General features: G+C 42.2%; 1 protein-coding gene across 1 annotated transcript in view; it reads left to right on the forward strand.

Annotated features, from left to right (window-relative positions):
* The window catches only part of LOC120063544 (BDNF/NT-3 growth factors receptor-like), a 95064-nt gene that overhangs the window by 31117 nt on the left and 51449 nt on the right, over positions 1–12498 (forward strand). The window lies entirely within an intron of this gene.

Genomic DNA, 12498 nt, shown 5'->3' on the forward strand with positions numbered 1-12498 from the left:
AATGCTGTTGATCCCACTAACTATGCTAAGCACAACTGTCTTACCAGCAACTGGGACCTACTTTCTACTTTTGGGGGAGGTTTTACATGTAGATATGATTTGAATATATAATTTCTAATCATATATGCTTTATATATAATTTGTTTTATTCTGATTTCACCATTGTCCTTTATGTTGCTGCTCATTTTATTTATTTGATCTGTGTTTTTCTTCAGGCTTTGTGTTATTTCATAATGTTCCAGTGGAGGTGGTTGGGCGCTAGGAGAGACGGACTCACAAACACAGACAGACAATCAGACAGACAAAAACAACACGTGGAACAGACAACTAGCAGGATGGTGTCATGTAAATACAGTGTGGTGGTTGAGGTGTACACTGCACAGTGAAGGTGAGCTATAGGCCCAGTAGAGGAGCCGGCCATCCAATCAGCAGGAGGTCTGGTGGTGAGACCCTGAAAGCCTCTCTGTAGATGAATAATGCAGAGCAGAGGGGCCGAGATAAGACGGCCATTAACCTACATCTGCCCCCCCCCCCCCCCCCCCCCCTACACACACACATGCACAAACAAACACACACACGCACAATTAATCCAGAACACTGTCCACCCCCAACACACACACCAACAAATCCAGACTCTATACTTGATAACACTAGGCTCTCTCCTCCAGCACCACTTTCATCACCATCTACAGAGGAGTCTGTCCAAGGAATTTAGAGTGGGTTAATGGGGTAGGTGTTCAGGTAAGGCCATAGTGAGGTATATGTTAGTGCCCAGACACACTCGACCTAACTCTGTCTCAGCACTCTGTGCTGAGATCTCATGTATTAAACACACACCTCTGGAAGGCTGTGTTAAATTAATCATCACAGTGTAATTCCCCCAGCACTCCAACTCTGCGTCAGACAGATATATACACACACCACACACATACATACACACACATACTTTGTACATGCAGATACTACTTAACACATTTACAAACATAGAAAAGATGCACAATCACACATGCATCTCCACATGCTAACACGTGAACTTACACAATACTTTCAATTTACACAAATAGGTCAAATGCACGCAATACACACACAAACACACGCACGCACGCACGCACGCACGCACGCACGCACGCACGCACGCACGCACGCACGCACACACGCACACACGCACACACACACACACACACACACACACACTCATTAAAGCGGCAGTTCAAATGTAGGTCAGGTTTGATGTATTCAATTGATGATCTTACACAGGGTCACTGTTGAGACACATTTATCAGACAGCTTCCATGAGATACAGATACACACGGTTACACTTCCATAGGAAAATAAAACACAGGTTTTCATAAACCATTAACCTTCTGTTACCAGGACATATAGTATATCAACATGTTTTGCACATATTTGTACTTATTTCAGTGCTATATATTTTTTAAGAGAAAATAAATACTGTATTAACATTTATTAAACTGGAAGTGCATCTTAAAGGTCTAATGCAGATGTTTTTATCTCGATATCAAATAATGTTTTGGGTAACAATTAAGTACCTTACTATGATTGTTTTCAATTAAAATGTTCAAAAATAAACAAAAATATCTTTCTCAAGCAAGAATTTTGCTAGGACTGTCTGGGGGTGATCTGAGTGGGGAGGGGAAAACTGAAAACTAGCTGTTATTGGCAGAGAGGTTTTAAACGCTCTTTGTTATTGGTCTATTAACAAATTTCCCGTTTGGTGATGTCACCAGGCAGGCCAAAAGTCCATCCCACCAAAACAGGCAGAAATTTCAGACGGTGTTTTCATACAGCTCTTACACTATCATCATTTTCACAATTTCACAGTATTATTCCCTCGTAGTGTGGAAATACAGTACCAGTCAAAAGTTTGGACACACCTACCCATTCAATGGTTTTTATTTATTTGTACTATTTTCTACATTGTAGAATAATAGTGACGACATCAAAACTATTAAATAAATTCTAAATAAATCACCGACAGAGTAGGTGAACGGATGATCTCTGCATGTGCGGTTCCCACTGTGAAGCATGGAGGAGGAGGTGTGAGGGGGTGCTTTGCTGATTTATTTAGAATTCAAGGCACACTTAACCAGCACGGCTACCACAGCATTCTGCAGCCATACGCCATCCCATCTGGTTTGTGCTTAGTGGGACTATCATTTGTTTTTCAACAGGACAATGACCCAAAACACGCATCCAGACTTTAAGGGCTATTTGACCAAGAAGGAGAGTGATGGAGTGCTGCATCAGATGACCGGGCCTCCACAATCACCCAACCTCAACCCAATTGAGATGGCTTGGGATGAGTTAGACCGCAGAGTGAAGGAAAAGCAGCCAACAAGTGCTCAGCATATGTGGAAACTCCTTCAAGACTGTTGGAAAAGCATTCCTCATGAAGCTGGTTGAGAGAATGCGAAGAGTGTGCAAAGCAGCCATCAAGGCAAAGGGTGGCTACTTTGAAGATTCTGAAATATAAAATATATTTTAACACTTTTTTGGTTACTACATGATTCCATATGTGTTATTTCATAGTTTTGATGTCTTCACTATTATTTTACAGTGTAGAAAAGAGTAAAAATAAAGAAAAACCCTTGAATGAGTAGGTGTGTCCAAGCTTTTGACTGGTACTGTATATGTGACCCATTTCAGGAAGCTAGGCATATGCTGCACGTCACTACTTCACAGGGGAGGCATTTGAACTTAAAAAAAATATGTTTTTTGGGTAGAAATGCCTTCTGGAACATATTAACTTGCATGTGCCTTAATAACAAACTTGTATGCCATCTGTAAATATGACTACATTTTCTAGATAATTCTGAGTTGGTTTAGTCACGGAAAAAGACATGGACCTCCCCACTAGCCATGATTGGCTGAGATAATGGATGGGCTGGAGATGCCAAGAGATGAGTTCCGATTGGTCTGCCATGTCAAATGCTTCTGTCTATAACATGAGCTGCTGATTATGTGTAGATAATAATTGCTACCACTGCTTTTTTGAAAGATATAACGTTAGCCTTGGAGAACTGCAAAAGTGTTGCTACTGCTCTCAACAACATTGTTGCCCTGAATTTGGCATGCTCTATCGACAAAGATCAGTGCGAAAAAGTTGTGATGGACTACTTTCTGCACACAGTCAGTGTGAACCGCAGTGACTTGACAAAACAGGCCAAACAAGCATTCATCCATGTATACGGGTAAGAGTCTAGCTACATTTTCCGATGTTATACAATGCATTCGAGACTGTTCCTAGAGCTGGCCGCCCGGACAAACTGAGAAATCGGGGGAGAAGGGCCTTGGTCAGGGAGGTGACCAAGAACCCGATGTTCACTCTGACAGAGCTCCAGAGTTTCTCTGTGGAGATGGGAGAACCTTACAGAAGGACAACCATCTCTACAGCACTCCATCAATCAGGCCTTTATGGTAGAGTGGCCAGACAGAAGCCACTCCTCAATAAAAGGCACATGACAGCCCGCTTGGAGTTTGCCAAAAGGCACCTAAAGGAGTCTCAGACCATGAGAAACAAGATTCTCTGGTCTGATGAAACCAAGATTGAACTCTTTGGCCTGAATGCCAAGCGTCACGTCTGGAGGAAACCAGGCACCGCTCATCACCTGGCCAATCCATCCCGACGGTGAATGGTGGTGGCAGCATCATGCTGTGGGGATGTTTTTCAGTGGCAGGGACTGGGAGACTAGTCAGGATCGAGGCAAAGATGAACCGAGAAAAGTACAGAGAGATCCTTGATGAAAACCTGCTCCAGAGTGCTCAGGACCTCAGACTGGTGCAAAGGTTCACCTTACAACAGGACAACGACCCTAAGCACACTGCCAAAACAATGCAGGAGTGGCTTCAGGACAAGTCTCTGAATGTCCTTGAGTGGCCCAGCCAGAGGCCAGACTTGAACCCGATCAAACATCTCTGGAGAGACCTGAAAATAGCTGTGCAGCAACGCTCCCCATTGAACCTGACAGAGCGTGAGAGGATCTGCAGAGAAGAATGGGAGAAACTCCCTAAATACAGGTGTGCCAAGCTTTTGGCGTCATGCCAAAGAAGACTCAAGGCTGTAATTGCTCCCAATGGTGCTTCAACAAAGTACTGAGTAAAGGGCCTAAAGAGTGATATTTCAGTTTTTTTTCATCTAAATTTGCAAAGATTTCTAAAAACCTTTTTTTGCTTTGTCATTATGGGGTATTGTGTGTAGATTGATGAGGGAAAAAAACAATTTAATTCATTTTAGAATAAGGCTGTAAAGCAACAAAATGTGGAACTATTCAAGGGGTCTGAATACTTTCCGAATGCACTGTATGTTTCTAATTTTGTCAAAGTCATTTTCATTGCAAGTTAAAAAGTACTGTTAGCTAGCTAGCGAACTCTAGCTTGCTGGCTCGCTAGCTAATGTTACGTGCAATATTCCCTCAAATTTTTTTTGGCACAGAGCAAATTTCAGGTCTTCTGAGCGCAAACTTGAACGTTGTAAAATTTCTGTGCAACTTCCAGCGCGTTTACTGTGAACAGTAAGGCTGTAGCCGCTTTAAGTTCAATTTTTATTTTCTATCATCAAAAACAATTCCCGAAAATGCATCCCATAAGATTTTAATGTGGAAATAGCAGCCAATGTGCGGTGTTCAATGTAGGTCTACAATTCATGAAACTTTTGAAAAAAATATATATGTAGGGCTTGACATTAACCTGTTTATCCACTTGTCCTTAAAACAAGGAGGTGACAGAAAATGTTGTTGTGTTGTTTGAATCAAGAAACCACTACAAAATAAAATACGTTATTATTCCCATACCATTATTACAGAGAATCAGACAAATTATTCTACCCTCTGCCTATTGGTTACTTAGCTTATTCAAGCCTGTTGCATTGAAAGTGCCAAAATATTGTGTTGATTCGATCACAATTGCCACAGTAAAGTGAAACATTGATGGTTTTAACAGGGAAAACTCTAGAACAGTGGTCACCAACCTTTTCTGGGTCAAGATCACTTTGAGTCAACATGCAAGCCGAGATCTTCCGCTCAACATGAACCAATTAAAAACAGTTCTGTAGCAATGAGGTTTGTGCAGTAAGCTATAGGCCAAATACATTATCACCGCATTTTGGCTTTGCTTGAATTTTTATAGGCTGTATGATCACACCGGTAATAGATCCGTTGTTGTATTACTTGTGAAACACAGCTGAGTGAGCATACATTTAAATAATTCACTTTTCATTTTTATTTTAATGGACTGACGGAGCCTGCATCTGATGGTCAGTCTCAGCAAAGGGAGAGAGCAGCAGACTTAGGGTCCGCCTCTCAACATCCCTAGGCTCTCCCTTTCCTCCACTGACCAAAAAGGGACACCATCTTCCAGCTGGCAAAATTCGAGTCGCGGCGAATTATTTCTGCCTCATGCAAAAATTCATGTTGTTACTCCTATGAACAAAGAAAGTGAAATATTCCTCGATATTAAAAAAGCCACTAATAATAACAACAACTCAAGCCTATAGATACACTTTCCTACTCATTCATTACTTATAAAAGTGTTGAATACAAAGTGTTGACAGTGCTGAGTAAGAACTTAAACAGCAGCTCTTTGCTGTATTCGTTGACAGTCTCTCTCTAGTCATGGTTTTAAACGTTTTGAAATCTCACAGTATCAACTTTGCTGTAGCTCTCTTTTACGCCTGCTACCTTACTGCAGACATGGTCATCTGAGCCATCCGATTGGCCAGCGGTAGGTCTATAGTGCACATAATTTGCTCCCTGGGCCTGCCGGAAAGGCAGAGCGTGTACCTTCAGACACATGTAATGGTTCAAAATGGCAGAGGTGTAAAGTACTTAAGTAGAAATAGTTTAAAGTACTACTTACGTAATATTTTGGGGTATCTGTACTTTATTTGACTATTTATATTTTTGCCTACTTTTACCTTTACTTCACTACATTCCTAAAGAAAACTATGTACTTTTTACTCCAAACATTTTGCCTGACACCCAAAAGTACTAGTTACATTTTGAATGCTTAGCAGGACAGGAAAAAGTCAAATTTACACGCTTATCATGAGAACATCCCTGGTCATCCATACTGCCTCTGATCTGGTGAACTCACTAAACATAAATGCTTTATTTGTAAATTATGTGTTGGAGTGTTAGTGTTGGAGTTGCCCCTAGCTGTCAAAAAAGTAATACAAAAGGAAAATGTGCCATCTGGTTTGCCAAATATAAGAAATTTGATGAATAGCATTTACTTTTACTTTGTACTTTTACTCAAGTATGACAATTGAGTACTTTTTCCACCTCTGTACTTAAGTACATTTAAAATCTTTTACTCAAGTAGTATTTTACTGGGTTACTTTCACTTTTACTTGAGTCATTTATATTAAGGTATCTTTACTTTTTCTCAAGTATGATGAATTTAGTACTTGTTCAACCTTTGCAAATTGGCAACAGTTCGCCTTTCGGCACACAGGGCAGCAGAATCGGGTGCACCTACCACCAACAGCCCGAGACGAATAAGAAAAAACTCAAGGCTTTAATGTTGTTTTTTTTACAGAAATGTTTGGCAATAGACTAGGAATACATTAGACCGGTTGGTGGCCATTGCTCTAGAAAGTTGAGTGAAGTTCAATCTCGTGCTTCTCTGTGTGAGCTGATATTTCTGCGTAGCAGTCCAGGGGGAGCTGCACGGCAGTCTCGGGGCTACTGCAAGAAGCTTAGAGGGAACAATGGTTATGTGCATGATCTGTGTAGTAATATTATTCGTATCTCAGAAAGTAATTTGTATTGCTAATTATAGCCTAATGTTAGCTAGCTAGCTAACGTTGAACCTAGTTGGTTAGATTTAGCTACCTGCAGATTCATACAACAGCAGTTCGTGCATGGTGGCTAGCTATGACAATCCGTTTGTAATGTAGCTATGGGTTTGGATTAATGTTCATCGTTAAGCTTCGTCAGATGATTACATGGGGGTGATTACGGCCATCTATTGTATTTCATGAACATGTGTACATGTCTAGACAATAGGGACCAATCCACTAAGCTAGATGTGGCTGGGGTTATAGCGTTTCTTTCACATGACCCATCAATTTAGACAAGTGTGTCTGGGTAAGCATCATCTAATATTTTATACAATATTTTTATCGGGACATGTTCTATTTTAGATATTTCTACTATGCAAATATGTAAGTTACCATTTAACTGTACCATTTACACCTTCTGTATCCTGTGCATGTGACAAATAAACTTAGATTTTATTTGATATAGTGTGTGTTTACCGGAGATGGTAATGTGAAGAACAACATGACCTGCACCAAAGTCAGATTAGGATATAGGCCAAGGACTAGATAAAGTGTATTTTTACTACTACTTTTTGCTACTACTTTCACCACTTTTAGTCTTGAAATCTTTGGTTGTTTACTACACTACCTTACTCACTCTGTTTAGCACATGGCCTCACATGTGAATCCTTAAAGAGATGGGTGGGGCTAAGGCTTAAGAGGTTGTGAATGATGCTGAATGGGTGTAGGCAAAGAAATACATTCAAGTTGATCAACTTTCAAAGCAGAATTACTTTCCCATTTTTCCTTAACTGCAGTGTATGATATACCATTATGTAGTCTGTAATTTTATCCAATAAAAAAATAAAAATATATATATTTTTTTTTTGCTACATAACACTTTATGGATCACATTTATAAAACGCAGGAAAATCACATTTTTGATTGCACTGGGCCTTTAAAGTTTTTTTCTATTGGAATATATGTGTACACTCCGATATGCAATATAAAATATGTTTTTATAGGCTACTTGCTGGAATATCCAGAGCCAAGAGCCTCTTGTGAGTGTATTATGTGGTTGTTGTGCTATACATGATGGATTGATTGCTGTAGTGTTTTTACGTCATATCCAAGAGGCATATAGTTACAGTAAACTATGATATAGGCCCTCATGTAAACCATTTTAACTTTGAGCCTGTTTCTCATGCTGAGGTCTATAAAGCACTAAAAGCAATGGAGACTAAGAAGTCTGCAGGTCCAGACAACCTAGACCCCCTACCTCTTAAAGATAGCAGCTGGTATTATTACTGAACCTGTGGCTCACATTTTCAACTGAGTCTCTTGACCAATTCCATACCCAGCATTTGGAAATCAGCTTATGTCCTCCCACTGCTAAAGGGTGGAGATCCCTCAGATGCCAATAACTATCGTCCTATCTCTAAACTCCCTATCCTGGCCAAAGTCTATGAATCCCTAGTGAACTCACAGAACTCACAGTTTTAGTTGAACAGAACATACTGAGCGTGGTTCAGTCTGGCTTTAGATCTGGGCACAGCACCACAACTGCAGCTACGGCAGTTGAAAACAACATCATTAATGCACTAGATAAAAAGCAACATTGTGCTGCTCTGTTTGTTGAGTGTAAGTGCTTGTTTTATGCTGGATCATGTTGTTGTATTGTATTGTTGTATGTTTTAATTCTGTAATTTATTGATTGTTGCTGCCTTCTTGGCCAGGGGTCTCCCTCGAAAAAGGGGCTCTGGGTGTCAATGGCCTTTTCCTGGTTAAATAACGTTGTTTTTTTTAAATACAAAACTATTGAGGTTCACTCGGTGACAATAAACACAAATGGAACTGTATATTGGTAGTCACTAAAGTGAATGCATTTTTCTCATGTCCACCCTCTCTGTCCTTCCTCCCCCTCTCTAGAGTGTGTGTTTGGGTTTTGTAGAAGCCCATCCACACACTCTGTCCACACACAGGCCATGAGCACTGCATGGACATGACACACACACACACACACACACACACACACACACACACACACACACACACACACACACACACACACACACACACACACACACACACACACACACACACACACACACAGTGGCTGAAAGAGTGCAATTCAAAGCCCTCAATGACACTCAGACTGGATTGTCAAAATGTCATCAATCCACGCCTATGTGTGTATTAATGTGGCCATTCAACATTAAACACATCAGGGAACCTACAGTGTGCACCACCACACTTACAGCCATTCATTTACAAGACAAACAATGGATGGCAAACAGTATTGGGAGGAAACGTATGTTTTTTGCCTGTCTCTCTTTCTCTTCCCTTTTCATTATTCTTCCTCCCTCCACTCTACTCCATTTTCCTTCCTTTTCCTTCTCTCTCGTCACCTTTGCTTGTATTGAGTGGGAAGAGGGAAGCTGGTTTCCTAGTGGCATATGAGAAGGTGAATGTGTTTTTTTATTAAAAATAGAAAAGCACTGACAGAGAAAGAGAGAGAGAGAAATCTCTATTTTTAAATGGAGGGGGCGTTTTGTTAGGAATCTGATATGCTGTTGACTGCAGCTAGGTCCTGTTCTGTCAGGTACAGAGAGGGCTGGATTCAGAGCCTGTCATTTCATTGCAGTGTAAATGAAATTGTATCCTTCCTTCTATCTCCATTAGTCTTCATCCCTTCATCCTTCTCTCTCTCCCCCTATTCAATTCATTCATTTGTCCACCAACCCCCTCCTCATCTCCTTTCTCTATCTCTTCCCCTCTCCCCCTCTCCTCTCATTCCTACGTACGCTTTTTTGTCTCCTCCTCCTATCCCTCCGCCCTTAATTTCCTTAGTGTACATGAGATCGATAGATCCCTTCCTGTGTTCAGCGGGGTTAGAGGTGGATTTAGGGAGCAACATGCTCGGGTTACCCTGTTGGAGGGCCCCGGGGTGGCTGATTTGGGGGGGGTCAGGGGACCAGAGGGGTGACAGTGACAGGACACTTTACTGGTCACTCCACACTGCCGGTTAGCACTGAACATGTCTGAAGTGGACGTGGAACACAAGGTCCGTACTGGGTTCAATCTCAGCATCTCCCCTCATTTTGACAACACTGATAGACATGATGCCATTTTAAACCGTTTAATACACTCCACATGTCCATAATCCCAACAGCCCTTAAACCCCATGTCCAATAAATGTTCTGCTGCTGTCAGTCTGTCTGTCTGTCTAAGGAAGAGCGTCCAGCAAGCCAGAGGAGATCAATATAGTTAGCTAGGTCACCGGTGATAGAAGGCAGTATTCAACATCCATCCATGTCTGAGGATGTCAGGAAATGATGTGGAAACTGGCCACTAGGAGCATCAGTGAGCAGTGTTACTTTCAAATAGGTTTCGGAAGCATCTGCCTCTGATTCCAAAGGTCGCAAGTTCAAATCCAGCAATCGAAAGTTGTTTTTGAGATTTTTGTTTAAAGCCTATCCCAAACCTTAACCCTTACCTTAACCAATTAGCGTTAATTCCTAACCTTAAAAATGTGGAGTTGGTGTCTAAACTTTAAACACTTAGAAATTTGACATTTGGAACAACTTCGAAATTTGACTTTTGAGAAACATGGAGTCACCCCCTCAGTCCAGCCAGCCCATCCCAGCAGCGGAGCAGCTCTCTGTCTGTTTAATGGTGTTAGGTCAGGACCTGACCCCACTTAAGCTTTTACCTACACCCCCCAGCCCCAAACGACTCCCCGCGGCCCACCGACCTGCTCTGTGCCGCCCTCCCTTCTCCAGGCTAAATAGCATTTATAATGATCTGACCCTAGACCTCACGTTAAAAGTGAGCATACCCCCAGCCCCCCCCCCAGCACATGCCCACTCTAATGTCATGGCTGAAAACCATAATTCGCTAATTACTGTAGTATCTGGTGTTTGATTGAGATACAGAACGAGGAAAAGTTCATTACTCTCAGATTTTGTCAGGCCTAGAGTGTGTTTCTGCGGGGTTCAGAGAGGTGTGTATGTGGGCCGCCTGACGTCACTGTCTCTGGTAAGTCATGTACATCCCCTAACTGCCTGTCGTCTACCAGGCTGTCTGCACTGCAGGTCAACCTGATTAGACCAGCCGTGCTCGGAGGATCACTTCTCTCAGTCAGAGAAAATCCATACATAAGTCTCTTTTTACACTGCCCAGAACATTGGGGTCCAATCAGATCCAAGATGGACGCCTCTCCAGTCTCAACAATGCATTGAAGTGCAGCCACTATTGTACAATGCGTCACGGCTCTTCCTGAGGACGGCGGTGGAGAGGGAGGCATAATGGTGGCACATAATTTGAGCACCCACAGGGGAGAGAGAAGCCTGTTTGCGGAGAAACCACTCAACACATTAGCGGTGGAGAATGAAAGAGCTCCTCTGTAGAGCGCTGTAGTGTCCTCGCTCCGCTTGAACCTCAAGTAGCAGAGAGAAGCCACGGCAGCCCAGTAAAGAAAGGCTGGACGAAAGAGATCCGGTGTTATGAGATTGTAAAGTTTAGTTGGAATTCTCAAACCACCAGGAGGCAAGGCTCACCTTTAGTCATAAACTATGACCCCTAAAGAGGTTTTCCTGGTCAGATGTCGTGGTGAGGAACAACTCCTGGCCCTAGTCAATATGAATTAGGGTAAATCATCCCACTACGAGATAGTTAACTTGCTAAGCACTGCTCCACTAGGCTTAACCTTCGTGAGGGAGATCATAACTACTTCGTTATTACTTTGGTAAGGGTCGCTACAATACTTTTCATGAGTGCTGCTGTCATGTGACAGGGGTTATGTTGTTTCCTTCCAACACAATGCATCTACTATTTTCGACGGACATGTGCTTTGACTTGCAGGAACATACCAGTCATGTTTCACCACAATCCGATGATCAGGGTGCACGCATGGAAGCATACACCCACACTATCACACACACACACACACATACTAGCATGCAGACATACAAACACACACACACACACACACACACACACACACACACACACACACACACACACACACACACACACACACACACACACAACCTTATAAGTCTGCTGAGAGACAATCCCTCTTTGTTTCTCTGTCCTTTTCCACTGCCTCCTCCTTCTTAGGAATGCACCACTGCCATGTCTCTACTGCTCCAAAAACAACACTGTGGTGTGTGTGTGTGTGTGTGTGCATGAGTGTAGGTGCGTGTGTGTGCGTGTGCACGAGTGTAGGTGCGTGTGTGTGCGTGTGCATGTGTTCGTGTTCAGAGATTGAGACTGCGTGTATGAGAATAAGAGCTTCATTGTTTATTTTGGGATGGAAGTGGAAACCAGAGAAGAAACAGAGTTTGGTCCACAGAGAAGTGATGGACAACAAAGGAATGAGCAGAGGCTCAGCGTCAGACCATCGTTCTCTCTCCCCATTCGCAAAGCACTCTATCGACGCACCTTCTCTCACCATGACCTGAACTACTATTGTACGTTCATTGCCCCTGAGGGGATACACACATGCAATTTGAATACATTTTTTGAAGATAGGTTTGGTCCTCATCTTCCAGTATTTTTAAGAGGTCATTCGCAATTGCCAAATCCATTTATAGACTTTCAAATTCATGATATAAGGCCATTGATCTTGAGGAATTTGCCTGTAAATGCCGCATGAGCTTAGTTCAACTGTCTGATCTGGCTTCCATAGCTGTCTATGCATTTCTCCAGCCCCATCC

Source organism: Salvelinus namaycush, chromosome 18 (assembly GCF_016432855.1).
Source record: "Salvelinus namaycush isolate Seneca chromosome 18, SaNama_1.0, whole genome shotgun sequence".
NCBI classification, from domain to species: Eukaryota; Metazoa; Chordata; class Actinopteri; order Salmoniformes; family Salmonidae; genus Salvelinus; species Salvelinus namaycush.